Below are 16,474 nucleotides of genomic sequence, written 5' to 3'. Positions count from 1 at the left end.
TCTATGCCACATGTTCAGTAGTGTTCGTCCCGCTTGATCCATTGCACAGAAGGCCCCGCTTACAACATCATCGAAATTGGACCCTGAAAGAATAGAGGAACGCGCTCTTCACAGATCTGTCCAGATTCAGTTTGCAAAATTATTCCCGTTGCACATTAATCTGGAGAGATCCTCGATCACGATTTAATCCAAGGAATATCGTGGAAAGGAATCAGTTTGGTGGAGGTGGAATACTGGTATGGGAAGACATCATGCTCAATGGGCGTACGGAGCTGCACGTATCTGCTGGAGGTACTGTAACTGCCCAGAGGCACAGAAACAAGGTACTCCAACAAAATGTACGACTTTTCAGAGGCGCAGTCGGCCCGGACTTCATCTTCAAGGATGATAAGATGATAATACATGTGCGCATCGAACCAAATTGGTGAATGACTTTCTTAAAATTGAATAAATCCACCTCACGGACTGGCCACCGAGGTCCCCAGATATAAATCCTGTAATATCTTAAGGAGACGAGTTAGCCGGCGATCCTCCACCAAGGACATTTCCAGAGCTCCGCACTGCTCTTCGCGGGAAATGGAACCAGCTGCCCGCAGAGCTCTTGAACCACCTTGTAAATAGATAGCATGCTAATTGTTTGCAAGGTTGTGTAGCTGTTAGGGATAACTTCACCCCATACACACCTTTTGATTAATTTTCACTATGTTTTATGTTCTGGAACTTCATTAATAAAACATTTTCTCATATCTAAGTTACGCTTAACTTTTGGATACTACTGTATTTATAAAAATTATAATACTATTTTTCACTGTTTAATAATTAACAGAAAATGCCTCTACAAAAATCTGATAACGAACTCTAAATCAGGATATGGACAGTATGTTATGTGCAGATCCTCTATGGCGGCCATCTTGGATTTCGGACGTCATGTATGGTCTCTGACACATTTTCCAGGAAAACACCTGTAGTTATGCATGATTGCATGCCTTCAAATGAAAGCATCCTCCATACACATGTCTTCCCTTCGTGCAAAACCCAACAAACTTACAAATGGTCAAAATGACTCCTAAAGGCGTTATGGTCGTTTTTCTTTGTTAATGTCTGCTGAGGCAGCCATCTTGGATGTATGACGTCACACACAGGCCATACGCCACAATAGTAGTCATCAACAAAACATCACAGGCAGTAATGTTTCCCCTTTATATGACAAAATGTCAAGAAAACTGTGAAATACGATTAGAATCCTTGCAGAAAAGGGCACGAAATAGTTTCACTGGATGTATCTCCATAACAGTGCAAGATATAAAAAAAACTGTTAGAATCAATTTTGTTCCTTTTTCAATTCTGAATAAAAATATCTGAATAAAATTTGTCAAAAAACACTCTTAATGGAGTTATGATGGATATTCTTAGTTAGTGCATGACGCGGCAGCCATCTTGGATTTATGACGTCACACAGGCCATGTGCCACAACTGCGGGCAAAACACCTGGTAGTACATAATTGTGTACCACACTATCAACGTATCACCGGTAGTCATTATATTCCCTTCATTCAGAAACCCACGGACTATGAAATATTGACATATGCCCCTGGACTATTATGTATTTTCTCACTTTGGGCACCGCGAACAAAATCACGATGGACCAGGCACGTATCCAAGGGGGGGGCTTAAGGGGCTCGAGTCCCCCCGAAAGTTTTCGGTTTACACTAGATAAAATGAGGTTTTTGGTTTCTTGTGGTGTGAAATAAAATAATGTGACAATAATTTAAGGAGAGAAATAATTATCGAGGCAAGACGGAGAATGTTCTATAACCCTGTTATTGTTAATAGCACGTATCCAAGATGGGGATCAGGTGGCTCGAGCTCCCCTTAAGTTTACGCTAGATGAAATTAAGATTTTGGCTTCTTGAATAATGTGACGATAATTTAAGGAGATAAATACTTATCAAGGCAAGACGGAGAATGTTCTATAACCCTGTTGTTGATAATGTTGCACGTAAACTTTTCTTGCGCTTTCGGTGTTGTCGCAGCGAACTTGAGCAATAGTATGTAAAGACTTGTCAGATTTTGGAAGCTGCACAACAAAGGTAGCGCCACGAGTAGGACGATTCGTTGCAATTTTTTATCTCTGGAAAGCGCGAGAGTGAACGTTCTTGAATAAGAGAAGGAATCGAACTACTGGTAATATTAACGAATCGTTTTATCTGCGGAATGTTCTAGAATAAAATGCTATTTTTTGTGGTCAGTCCTCATTTTGCCATCTTTTCCTGTCCTTGACATTTTTTAATTATTTTTTTATAGGAATACTGGGTCAAATGGGGTTATGACCCCACCAACCCTCCATTGGGCACGTCACTGGAGATAAATGAGTAAACATTTGATCATTGGTTTGAGTTGGTGTTTTAAGTCCACTTTATGCACAGTAAGGCTAATCGGGACTGGACCTACAGTTTAAAGTGGGATCCTCCACCGGGTATCGAACCCGGGACCCCTTGATTACAAGGCGACGACGCTACCACTGCGCCATCGGGGAGGCAGCATTTGATCGTATTGGGAGACGAAACATTAGATGTGTTGGGAACGGAAGGGAATTCATTGTGCATTAATTGTTTCGCGATCCAGCTGTATTTTGTTTCGTGCCGATATATGACAAGACTGCGGAAGCTCTGACAGGCAATTTTGAACACTTGCAAGTGCCTGAATTTGAACAATTTGGGGTGTTTTCGGCTTTTATAAGAGCTGCAAACATGGGAGGACAAGCCACATTAGAGGTGTTCAGGCTCGATTCAGAGAGAAATATTCGAGCTGTCTGCGTCCAGCTCGCAAACCGCAGTTTGAATTTCGCGCTATAGGATGGATTGTCCATTCCGTGCATGTGTAACAGCTTCGTTAAAACACTCAAAGACACCATACATGTTTCGATTCCTGATGAGAAGAAATGGACGAACACACATACTGAGATGGTTCCGGCAAGCAATGTTAATGCATGGGAACAGGAGTCTGTAATGCCCTGGACATTACACTGTGATTCTTTATTGTTTTGTTGAAATGTTGTGTTTGTTCACTTTTTAATTTGGCAAATATTAATGACGTCATAGACAACTAGTGTGAGATGGACAGATAAACTACTCTTGATGTACCAGAACCTGGCAACATTTAAAAAATTGAGAGATTGATCAACAAGCTAAAATCACGATAGCAACGGGTTATTAGTGGCAGGAAAATGTCGAAATAATTATATGTGGTTTAATGTTCATTTGATTGCTGTAAGTGTGTGTTTTCAAAGATATACCTTACATTAAGGTGAAGTAGTAAGTTTTCATTTCCACGCCTTGTGATCGCTGGAGTCTTTTGACACGACATGGGGAGCGAAGGCAAAATTCCAGGTTAGACTGAGAGGTACGTAACAAGTCGAGTGATAAAAAAGTTCCGAATACAATGGCAGCCTTAAACAGTGGCGACGATTTAGGGGATAGCTGCTCCCCATTTTTTGCCTCCATACTATGGCCCCTTAATGCTATGCCTTGCCTACCAAGAGAAAGTAAACTTTACTTGCACCACCCTCCCTCCGCCCGGTTTTGGAACCCAATCGCCACCACTGGCCTTAAACATACAATTGTGAGGTTATATCTATACTCCTTAAAAATATTGTGTTCAGCCCCCCCCCCCCGAAAGGAATTCCTGGATACGTGCCTGCGATGGACCAAAAGTACTGTGAGACCTCATAAAGGCTGGGAATCGCTGGGTCATTTTATTCCAGTAACTTACGCAGACAAAGAAAACTTGGCCGATCTTTTTCGCAGTGTGATGTAAGTGATCCGAGATGAATGTTGAAAGAAGTTAAGACGAGAAGTATAAACGTTCTTCAAGGAATAAATGATATCTCACATCATCGCCCAAAGTAGAATTTAAGTGGCTACGAAGAGAAGACACATTGTTTCGCGTGTAGGCAGACTGAGTGCGGCATTCCGGCACACCGGCTGAGACTCGGACAATCCACCTGGCGGACATAGAGTGCAGGAGGCGAAAGTTTTTTGTTTTTTTGGTCAAACCCTGTTTTTATACAGGGTGGACCATAAGTCACGAAGGGATTTCAACAGTTCATAACTTTTATGTGCATTGTTTGAATGTATTGACTGTTTGCTCTATGCACATTACATACGGTAGGAGAGATTCCTTTACGCTTATGCGTGAAAAGTAATTACGTAAATGTCTAATTATTAACAGAGACATTATTAACTCTTGAAATCACTTCGTGACTTATGGCCCACTCTGTATAAAGTTGTTGACTGGAACAACTCAGCAATTTTAATTTGCATTTAAGAATATGTTCGTTTCTTGTATTTCACCCATTAAATGCAATATTCAATAAGTCGATCTGGGTGTTTACCGACCAGCAAGTCCTCCGAGAACTTTGTTCATGAACATAAAAAAAATATCTATGCATTGTCAATTCATTCCAAGTAGCTGAAACGAAATTGTTCATAATCATCACAATGTATTTTTATTATTGACACAGCGGAGGTTTTTTAGGGGTTGAAGTCCCTCTTCAATACTCCAAAATAAGAGGGTTCGTTTTCTTGTAACAGTTCCCGAGAAACAGTATTTTTACGTATCTATGTATGTATGTAGCGTTAATGTTTGTGCCAGGCACGTATCCAGAGGGGGGGCCTAGGGGGCTCGAGCCCCCCGAAAGTTTTAGGTTTACACTAGATAAAATGAGTTTTTTTTTTTGTTTCTTGTGGTATGAAATAAAATAATATGACAATAATTTGAGGAGAGAAATAATTATCGAGGCAAGACGGAGAATGTTCCGTAACCCTGTTATTGATAATACCACGTATCCAAGATGGGGCACAGGGGGCTCGACCCTCTACCCAGGAAATTTTTCAGTTTACGTTAGATAAAATTAGGTTTTTAGCTTCTTGAATAATGTGAAAATAATTTAACGAGAGAAATAATTATCGAGGCAAGACTGAGAATGTTTTATACCCTCGTTATTGTTAATAGCACGTATCCAAGGTGGGGATGAGATAGCTCGTACCCACCCCCCTCAGGAAATTTTTCAATTTACACTAGATAAAATTAGATTTTTGGCGTCTGAATAATGTGAAGATAATAAATTTATAAAGCTCAGAGAAATAATTATCGAGGCAAGACGGAGAATATTCTATAAGCCTGTTGTTGATAATATTGCATGTAAACTTTTCTTGAGCTTTCGGTGTTGTCGCAGCGCACTTGAGCACTATGTAGAGACTTGTCAGCATTTGGATGCTGCAACACAAAGGTAGCGCCACACATAGGGCGATTCGTTGTAATTTCTAATCTCTGGAAGGCGGGAGAGGGTACGTTCTTGAATGAGAGGAGTCAACTACTGGCAATATTAACGAATCGATTTATCTGTGGAACGTTCTAGAATATAATGAGGATATAAATACGCGGATTCAATTTTTCGGTTGATCTTTACAAAGAATCGGTTAATGAGATTTCAGAGGTAAGTGTGACAATTCATACAGTCGATTAGTGATCAGTCAGCGTCATCTGGTTGCTTTATAAGATATAGTGATTCGAAAATGAAGATATTGACGACAGTAGAACTTCCGGGGCCTCAATGTAGTGCTAGTTCGGGTCGAGGGCCGAATAGATCAAGCCCCCCCCCTCTCTCTCTCTCTTTAAAGTGAATATTTAAGCAGTACCGGATATTGGAGTGGTTTATTAAAACAAAAATAAGCTGCATAGATCAACTGAAAATCAAAGTTTTGAGTGATGATTTAGTTTTGCCAGAACTAAATTTCGTATATGCAGTCCGAGAATTTCATGGTATAAAAAATTATTTTGTTTAAGCCTAAATTTAAACATAAAGAGACAGCCGAAAATGTTATGAATGTCGAGAAGAGAAAGCAAGAAGATTTTGCATATGTAGACATTTTAGGCGGAAATTGCAGGCTCTTCCAGGATCCGAATCAGGGCTCTACCAACGGAGCCACCTAGCCATCCTTGACTTCAACCGATTTTTCGTTAAAATGTCTACATAGTACATGTCCTGCGTATATCAAATCGTAAGGTGTTGCCTGTATAGTGAACAAGCACAGAACACATAGGAGAGAGAAGAAAACTGAGGAGCATTCCCACCGGTTGAGGAGAATTTTTTTCTTCTGTGGTCAAAAAGAGCTACTACTTCAAGGTGACAATGACAGTGGCCTAATAAGGGAGATTTCACATCGTGTCGCCTGAGGATTTCACAAGTCGAAATTAGGTTTGTGCGGCCTTTTGTGTCAGTACGGTGTGAAACGTTGCTGTTGATTGGCCCATTCCAATCGACATGTATCGCGTGTCCCTTCGGTCTGAAACCTTCCTTAGTCTTGAAAATCCAAGTCACAAGGATGGAAAATTAGGGCCTTGTTAAGGTTAGGTGTGAAGGCAGGCAGACGACAACACCTAAAGGATCATATCCAAACCTGCAGGAAGAACGAATTTTACTTCAATCTCCAATACGGAATGATAAAAACTTCTGGTGAGTTGATTTAAAAAAATGTGTCCGAGATAAAGAGTGGTGTGCCCAGGATTTTCGGAAGGGAGAGGGGTTAAGCATACTATTTTTGGTGGTCAGTCCTGATTTTGCCATTTTTTCCCTGTCTTTGACGTTTTTCTTTTTTTTTTTACAAAAAAAAGAGGAATACTGGGTCAAATGGGGTTATGACCTCACCAACCCTCCCTTGTACACGTCACTGGAGATAAATGAATAAGCATTTCATCATACTGGGAGACGAAACATTAGATGTGTTGGGAACGGAAGGGTTTTCATTGTGCGTTAATTGTTTCGTGATCCAGCTGTATTCGAGAAGACTTCCTTTGTTTCGTGTCGATATATGACAAGACAGCGGAAGCTGTGACAGGCATTTTTGAACACTTGTGAGTGCTAAGGCCTGAATCTGAACAATTTGGTGGGTTTCGGCTTTTATAAGAGCTGCAAACATGGGAAGACAAGACACGTTAGTGGTGTTCAGGCTCAAATCAGAGATACAAATTCGAGAGCTGTCTGCGTCCAGTTCGCAGCCCACAATTTGAATCTCGCGTTGTCGAGTGGATTGTCCATACCGTGCATGTGTAACAGCTTCGTAAAACACTTCAAGACACCATAGATGTTTTTATGCTTGATGAGAAGAAATGGACAAACACGCATACTGAAATGGTTCCGGCACACAATGTTAATGAATGGAAACAGAGGAGTCAAGTAGTAAAAAATGTTCCGATTTTACGTTCTGATTGAAATGACAGCCTTACAGTGGCGACGATTTAAGGGATAGTTGCTCCCCATTATTTTGCCTCAACGTTATGGGCTCTTAATGTTAAGCCTTGTCTACCAAGAGAAAGTAAACTTTCTTTGCACCACCCTCCGCCCCGCCCCCCTTGTTTTGGAACCCAATTGCCACCACTGGTCTTAAACATACAATTGTGAGGTTCTTACTATACACCTTAAAAAAATGGTGTTGAGCCCCCCCCCCCCGAAAGGAATTCCTGGATACGTGCCTGGTTTGTGCAGCCTTAGCAGAGTTTCAAAATGTTCCTCCATATTTCTCATCAGGTTGGCAATCTACATATTGAACTTTTTATTCTTTCAAGACAGGCCCATAGCCAGGAATTCTTTGTAGGGGGGCGAAGTCAATCCTAGAGGGGCCAAATTTTTAATATATTGTGACGCATTGGCAGATATGACAGGGTACACAGAGGCACTGGCCCCCTCCGCCAAAAGAGATAAGTAACAGAAAGAAAATAAGAAAAAAACAACAACAACTTCGAGCAACATCAAATAGCAATATTTCGATAATGACCTTTCCAGATTGCCAAAAGAATATAAAGTTTAACATAAATAGGCTAATAGGGACTGTATCTATACTTGATATTTACAGGTGAATAATGTTAATAGATGATTAATATGTACCAACAGCTTTGGGCCTCTCTGCAGAACCTTAATGTATTTTTATTTGTATAAAATTTGAAATCGAGGGGGGCAATTGCCCATCTGTGCCCCTTGAAAGTGCCCTTGGCCGTCTGGAAGAAAAATGCGAGGAACACATAGAAACTAATTCCATCATGAGTACCCAATTGTCCTACTATTCTTAGATTCTCCTAGTCTTGTTTTTTTTTACTTCAATGTTTGCTTCCCCTAGAATTTACTTCCGTGCAAGGTCGGGGGGGAGGGACAATGTCCCCTGGCCCCCTGTGGTTGCGGCACTGTTTAAGAGTGTCTCCATCAATGTCACGTCATCACTCATTGTTGCGATTAGCTACAAGTGGCAGTAAAGCACCGCTAAGTAACAAAAATCAAATATCCACTCCCTCTTTCTGCCACATGAATCACTATTATCAAAGGGTAGACTTGGGAAACAAAAATTTAAGCAGTTCAGTGTTCATAGCAACACATCCAAGAAAAACATCCAAACACATTAGGCACCTTTAATACAAGACTACTCAAACTGTCACAACTGTTCTAGATACTGAATATTGCAAAATCATTTCCCGAAGTCTGAATCTGGACGGGAATTTTTCCTCCCAATCCTGATACGACATTATACGGAATCCTATACACCCTAATAAATCATAAAATCAATAAGTGTCTTTGTTATGTTGCTAGAGTAACACATGATATAATTGTAAAGATTAGTGAGAATTCCAGGTAGGAATGTGTTCTGTATTTTTCACAGGGGGGGGGGCAAAGTAGGCTCTCAGGGAGGGGCGCAGTTGTCCCCTGCCCCCCTCTAGCTACGGGCCTGTTTCAAGATGTGTTTAAATTTCAATGGTGTTTTAATTTAAGACAAGATTTATTCATATATATATATATATACAGGGTGACTGGTAATTAGATGTATTCCCTGAAAGGGGTTAAAGTAGAGACAATTTGCAATAAATTTGACCATATGATACCCCGTCCGAAAATTAGTAGTTTTCGAGATAATCGAATTTCTATTGTTTTTTTAAAAAAATTACAATTTTCCACATAAAAAGATGAATTGAGAAGAAACTGCTCATTGTATGGAACTTATTTCAGGGTTTTCTGATAGCTAACAAACAAGTGGTTCGTTGAAAAAAAAAGTTCTCCCAAATAACAATCACATGTAAGTAACGGGTGGGTCTAAACTTACAAGTGGTGATAAAAAATGCACTCTTAGTTTACTTGGCAACTTATTAATAAAAAAAATGGTATGACACGAAGCGTACAAATTACTTAAATTACTTCCTTGTGTCCAGTGGCGTACCCAGGGGGGGGGGTTGGTGGGGGTTAAAACCCCCCCATTGGTTTCGTCATTTAAAAAAATTCAAAGCAAAAATAAATTTTATTTCATAAATGTGTTTCAGTACCAAATTGCCAATATTGTAAAATGTTTACATTTGGCAATGAGAAATGTATTGCTTCTTCAATTACTTTTGATAATATTGGAGTTGAGTTACAGCAATGCACAGGCATTCATTCATTCCTTAGTCACTGAAAAGGAAGGAGAATTTCCTTCTCAGTATGGTCAAGAAAAGAGCCGTAACCCTTGGAATGCGAACTGAAGGAATCCCTCCTCCCCTTTCTTTCACCCACGATGACCCTTTTAGGAGAATGACCCTCCCTTTCCTGTTACGACAGTGCTGCTAACTTCCCTTTTTCTTTCTTTCCCCTTCTTATACCATTTATGCCAGCAGAGCAAAGTTCTGTGAGATTTGAATCACTACAATTAGTAGGCAAAGTAAGCCAAAATCTTATATCGCACCTGGATGCATATTTATTTCAAAATATCAATAATAATAATAATAATAATTGTTGCAGGCAGTAGCGAAGCATGGTTTTACGAAGGAGGCAAACGATGTTTTGTATAATAGCGTGCCGGGAGGAAGGGAGGGGGTGAGGGATGCGTTATATAGCCCAACTGGCCCAGTCAGTTTCATAAACAAAATAAAAACAATTAATATGCCAAAATATTATACGTTTTACTCTTGTGCTCTTTACAAATTAGATATTTTCTTCTCAACCAATTTCCAGCCTTCAGTTTATTGAATTTTCTTGTAACATTTGTGAAAGATCTCACTTGAATTTCTGCGTAAATAATTTAGCAGTTGCCAACACTACTGACACTGACACTACTGGTTGCTGTCAACACTGGTGACGTAATTTGAGCTGGACCAAGCTGGATGCATGGTTCAGACATTCGACCGCCCGGTATCTTTGTCCCAAGTCCTGGTGTTCACTGGGGTTGTAGCGAGTTGCAGTCTGCAAGGTAGCAAGTCGAAGTGGTCGTGTTGTGTGTTACATTTCTGCGTGTGTAATAGATTTTTGACGTGGAACTAAAGATGGATAGAGAAAAGAGGAAAAATACATTATTAGATTATTTCCAAAAGAAACAAAAAAAATGGAAGTTGGAAGCTTCACCTTCCACACATAGAGCTCAGAAAAGATCGATTTAAGTTCAGAGGAATTCCATCCGAATTGCGAGAGTGAAACGTGCGAACTTTCAGACTCTTGATATTCAACAAGAAGGCATAACAGAAGATATTGGAAACCTTGTTGCAAAATTATGTCAAGGAACTGTCGAGGTAAGTGACGTTCATTATTTGATAGCAGATATATCCATAGGCGGGTTTAGAATTGTTTTTCTGGGAGGGCACAGCATGTGCTGTAAGCATACAATCGGGTGTGTGCAGGGGAGGGGTGTGCCCGCGTGTGTACGTCTGGAAGACGTGTGTAGGATGTCGCCCTATATCACCAATACACTTTTGCAGGGCGAGAGAACATGAAGATGAACAAGTTTCCTCAATGATTTCAGGGGCCTCGCCGATGGTGGCTTAATCAAAGAGGTCCTGGGTTTGATCCCCTGTGAAGGTGCAATGCACAGTGGTACGTATCCCGATTTAAACTTTAAGTCCAGTCCCGATTAACGTATCGGAATATAAAATGGACTTTAAAATCATTTACTTTTTGTTTTGTTCACGAACCCTCGAAAAACGATATTACCTATCTTATAGATCCACCAAGGTATTTGAAACCCTGGCGTCGGAGCAGTGGCACTAGTGTCGCTAGTTAAAGCCACGGGGAAGCCTGTGGTTCACGTATTTTCCGAGGTCCCAGAAAGCTTGGTGCTACTATACAGTGTATATGTATGCAACCACATTATAAAATCACGGTTGCCATGGACAGTTTTATTATTTTGTAGGAAAGGGATAAAATTTGTATTACGACACGGGATAGACTAGGTAGGCATCCTATGAACTGTAAATATTCCTTACAAATCTTCTGAATATTTTTCTTGTACAAACGCAACAAATACAATAAGTAATATGCGTGTGCAGTAATAAATTCATTTTCTGAAAGCATCTTTTCTGGCATCAGTGGTCCAAGTAGGGGATGCTGCCTCCAGTTAAGAAAGTTTCACAAAGCATACCCCCAATTAGAATAATTTGCATATTGAGCATCCTCCACATACTGTATTGTCTCCATGTTGATCCATACAAGGATGTACCCCCTCGTATCTCCAAAATCAATCAAATATCCCCTCCCTTTTCGGCTACGAATTTCCATTTCGAGCACCGTCTGGCAAGATTTTGTCGGGCTCAGTGACAGATCCTGTGGTGCGGTACTGGGCTTCGGAAAAGAAGGGGGAGTGACCCCTTCAACAGTTGGTTTCTCAGTTCCATAACGTTAACAACATACAAAATTCCTCTCCATAGACCTAATATGAAAATGAATATGACATATTAATGACACTGTAGTAGAAAATGTTAATTACTGAAGGGGTTCGTATTTGTTTGTCGACTGTCAAACAAATGTTTTGACCAATTATATAATAATACAATGCCAAAAATGTACACAATATTTAGCAAAATCATCTCCACAACAAGTACAATGTTGATTGAATTGATGTTTTAAATCCACTTTATGCACAGTAAGGCTAATCGGGACTGGACCTAAAGTTTAAAGTGAGATCCGAACCACTATGAGCCTCCTCAGGGTATTGAACCCGGGAAACCTTGATTACAAGGCGACGACGCTCACACTGAAATGAAACTGCGGTATCGTCATCTTGCAGCAATGCAAAGACGTCCAGTAAATGCTCTTGAAGCAATTGATATGTGCAGTGAAGTAATATTTCCCTGGGTAAACACACGTTTGCGCATATTATGTACAATCCCGGTAACAACAACATCAAATGAGAAATCATTCTCAACTTTGAGGCGGTTGAAGACCTATCTTCGAAATACCATTTGCGAAGAAAGATTAAATGGGTTAGCTGCTCTGAACATTCACCGGAATATAAAAGTTACTTGTGACGACATATTGTCAGAACTCGCATAGAAACCTCGATGCCTAAATTTCAGAATTTAAATTGTTGAACTGTGGTACCTTATTTGTTACTGTCTTTAAGACATCAAGTAGTCTGTCTTAATCTCTTTAATGTTGTTACAATGTTGAGTGTACATATTTTTTGTTTACAAATTATATTTGAGCAATTAAATATAAAATATTAATAATTTGGAAATATTCAAGCAGGTGCTTTTATGTGATGCAATAAAAACATGAAGCATCCATAGCAAATACATTGATTGCGTTCATTGGGGTAAAATCCAAGTATATTAATTATCTAATTTATAACAAGAAATTTGACCTGTGAACTGGAAAATGTGTTGGATTCATAACCCCCCCCCCCCTTACGAAAATCCTGGGCACGCGCCTGCTTGTGTCATCTGCTATCCAACAAGGTTCAAATGTTGCTAACATTCACATTTGTTTACAAGAAATAATACTTCATTCATCTTCATGTGAATGGAATCAATGAACAATACAATTAAAGAACATTACACGTCTTGCTCAAAGTGGGCACCTCCGTTATGAATGCAGGCACACAGGTTTTTACGGACGTAACTCGTGATGTGATGGTGTCCTTGATGTGTTGACCAGCTGTTAAGATCCTCTCCCTGAGTTCTTCTTGCGAGTTTACCGGTGTCTTGTCATGTGGCTCCAAATGTAAAAGTCGCAAGGCGTCAAATCGATCTGGGGATCGAGCTGGGCAGTCATCATGCTGATAAATCATGTCACGTCTTGTAGCTAGAGGCACATCCTCCAACAACATTGCCATCCCGTTCCTCAAAAAATGTTCGTAAGGGATGCCATTTAAGATTTTGGGCAGGAAAAATGGCTCGATCAAATGATTATTGATGACTCCCATCCATACTTCTGCCTGGCCGTGCGACACTGTCTGGATGAAAATTACCCAAAGGAATGGATTGGCCGAGGCGGCCCGACTCCCTGGCCGGCTCGATCCCCAGATCGATTTGACGCCTTGCGACTTTTACATTTGGAGCCACATGACAAGACACCGGTAAACTCGCAAGAAGAGCTCAGGGAGAGGATCTTAACAGCTGGTCAACACATCAAGGACACCATCACATCACGAGTTACGTCCGTAAAAACCTGAGTGCCTGCATTCGTAACGGAGGTGCCCACTTTGAGCAAGACGTGTAATGTTCTTTAATTGTATTGTTCATTGATTCCATTCACATGAAGATGAATGAAGTATTATTTCTTGTACACAAATGTGAATGTTAGCAACATTTGAACCTTGTTGGATAGCAGATGACACAAGGAAGTAATTTAAGTAATTTGTACGCTTCGTGTCATACCATTTTTGTTATTAATAAGTTGCCAAGTAAACTAAGAGTGCATTTTTTATCACCACTTGTAAATTTAGACCCACCCGTTACTTACATGTGATTGTTATTTGGGAAAAACTTTTTTTTTTTCAACGAACCACTTGTTTGTTAGCTATCAGAAAACCCTGAAATAAGTTCCATACAATGAGCAGTTTTTTCTCAATTCATCTTTTTATGTGGAAAATTGTAATTTTTTTTTAAAAAAAAACAATAGAAATTCGATTATCTCGAAAACTACTAATTTTCGGACGGGGTATCATATGGTCAAATTTATTGCAAATTGTCTCTACTTTAACCCCTTTCAGGGAATACATCTAATTTCCAGTCACCCTGTATATATATACACATATATACAATGCTCGAAAAATGTTCTTCAAAACTAAGCGCCAACTCTGAAAATCAGGCGCCAGGAAACCACCTACTAAGATATTTACACCTGGTTTTCTGCACTAAACTGATCACTGGGTTAATAATTTTATTTTAGCATTTATCCAAATTAAAGCAATTACATTATTTGAAAAAACATTGTTAAGAGAACATCTGAGAATTGATTTTCAACAATAAATACCAACTCTTGACAATTTGTGGGATCATTTGTTGGTGTTTGACTTGTCGTAAAACAGTTGCTTTGTGAGGTACAGCAGAAGCTGGGTATTTTTCTTTGAAAACTTCTTGTACCTGAGTGTAAGAATTAGTAGTAAAATACTCTTCAGCAAAGCACACACGCTGCTCCAATGTATACGCCATGCTGAATCAATTAAAAAAAACAGTCACAGTAGCGGCGAAAATGAGCGAAGAGAATTCAGGATAACCAGGGTCAGTCTAGAATTCTCTCAAGAGTTCAATTTCGGCACAAAATCTTGATTTATGATTTTTCATGTAAATGTATGGCCAATACTTAGGCACATGTTGCATGCGTTTGTTGACAATATTTCGATCTGCTCTACGGAGATATGTCCCAAAAATGTCACTTTTTCACCCGAACCATAAAATCGTCAGTCAAAAATGCATCAAATATTGCACATGACCAATATTGGTCGTAAATGATAGATTGACATTGTATCAGTCATCAGACATCTTTTCTCACTCAAAAGTTCATTTCTGGAAAAAATTTTATCCCTGGCTTCCACCAGTTATTAATTTATCTAATTTTTTGTATGGCGTAAACTGATAGCTTTATGCAATGAAAAATATTTCAATGGTTGAGGCTTTATAATGCAGAAAACCCGGTGTAAATATCTCTTACGGTTTTCATGATATACATTTTCAAAGTTTGGGTTGTGCGACTTTTGAAACATTCTGTATAAAAAGCTGAGCATCGCGGTATTCAAAACATCGGTAAATTATTTGAGAAAGTAGGAAATGGGGGACAAAGAGTAAGAAATTGTTACTGAATCTATGGAATGTTCACAACGTTGATAAAAAAAAATTGCTAACTTACGGTGCACTGCAATTTGAACTTAGAATCTTCAAAGTTTCGTACATATTACAGCAAAAAAATCACAGTCGCCAGGCTGAAATTTTTAGTCGCCATGGCGACCGGGATTTTTCGAGCCCTATATATATATATAAATATATATATATATATATATATATATATATATATATATATATATATATATATATATGAGTGTGTGTGTGTGTATTAGCCTAGTTGCTATTTTGTTGCAAAAGTCTGTGCTCTAAATATTTGGCCACAAGAAACCTGCTTCTCCTCCAACGAAGAAGTGACCATAGTTGTTTCGTGATTGTCTACAAAATCAATGGAGGAAATTGTCCACAAAAACGCGTCAATCCTTCCTTCCTAGCAAATAAAACGGATCTATTCTACCTCGTCCTGTTTTGCTCTTGTCTAGGATGTTTATGATCGAAGATAATGTGTCGTGGTAGGGTGTGTAAGAACAATCTTAGGAGGGCGAAATGACAAATTCTTCTACGAAAAGAAATTACGGGGTGCCATGTTAAGTTTGGGAGGTAGTGCTAGGAGAGCTTGACGGATAAATTACTGTCTGAAAGTAACAATTACCATTTAGCATAATAGTGGGTCTGATTGTCGATTACTCCTCCTTTGACTTCTAAAAAAGGCCACCTCTCTTGACATCTAAAATAGGGCAACCAGTTTTGAGACGACGGCTATAACTAACTAACAATAAATATTCGTGTTTCGTATTTTTATTATTTAGCGCTTTTTACTTAATTGCGAGGATGAGGATGAGTGATGATTAGCTATGTGAAATTGGTGAAGGGACATTCACAAAGAACGCTCATGCGCAGCGCGGAATTCGAGCTTCGGGAATTTCTTTGGCGAGATCTTCCATGGACAGCTTTACAAGAATTAAAAATTGTTTTCGACAGATTGTCTTGGAGAAATAATAGGAAACAATCTATTATAGACAAAAAATGTAGGTGTGAAATTTCGTAAAGTTATGCTGGAAAACCTGAAATTACATACCAAAAATTTATGGTCGGTCCAATCATTATTCCCTTCCTTTCGATATGATACTCTGACATTTAGTATGAGACCAACAAAGATCATCTGTTCGCCATTGGTTAGCTTGAAACATGAAACCACATGACACCAACATGGCCGCGAAGCTCACTTTAGGGTTACTCTAGTTTCCTTCCAGCAATCAAATCTGTGGCTCTCTCAAATTAATTCAAAATATATCATTGCTCTGCGTAAGCAAGATGGTCCCATTATATTTTATTTTTCTCTTATCTACGATATCCGATTTTCAGAAATAATTAAACAAACTAAAAAATGCATGCAAAATGTACACTTTAT

The 16,474-nt window shown here is 39.3% G+C and overlaps 1 protein-coding gene across 3 annotated transcripts in view; it reads left to right on the top strand.

Moving 5' to 3' along the window:
* Window positions 1-3,249: 3,249 nt before the first annotated feature.
* LOC146003155 (uncharacterized) overlaps window positions 3,250-16,474 on the top strand; it is a 72,209-nt gene continuing 58,984 nt past the window's right edge. The window contains exon 1 of one of the 3 annotated variants that reach the window (XM_083141370.1): window positions 3,250-3,269. The gene's annotated coding sequence lies outside the window, so the exon portion shown is untranslated. The other 2 variants (XM_083141350.1, XM_083141357.1) reach the window with 2 other exon arrangements.

The sequence above is a fragment of the Lepisma saccharinum genome, chromosome 1 (assembly GCF_977018435.1).
Source record: "Lepisma saccharinum chromosome 1, izLepSacc3.1, whole genome shotgun sequence".
Taxonomy (NCBI): Eukaryota; Metazoa; Arthropoda; class Insecta; order Zygentoma; family Lepismatidae; genus Lepisma; species Lepisma saccharinum.
Note: the sequence above shows the minus strand (reverse complement) of the source record. Positions and strands in the feature narration are given on the sequence as shown.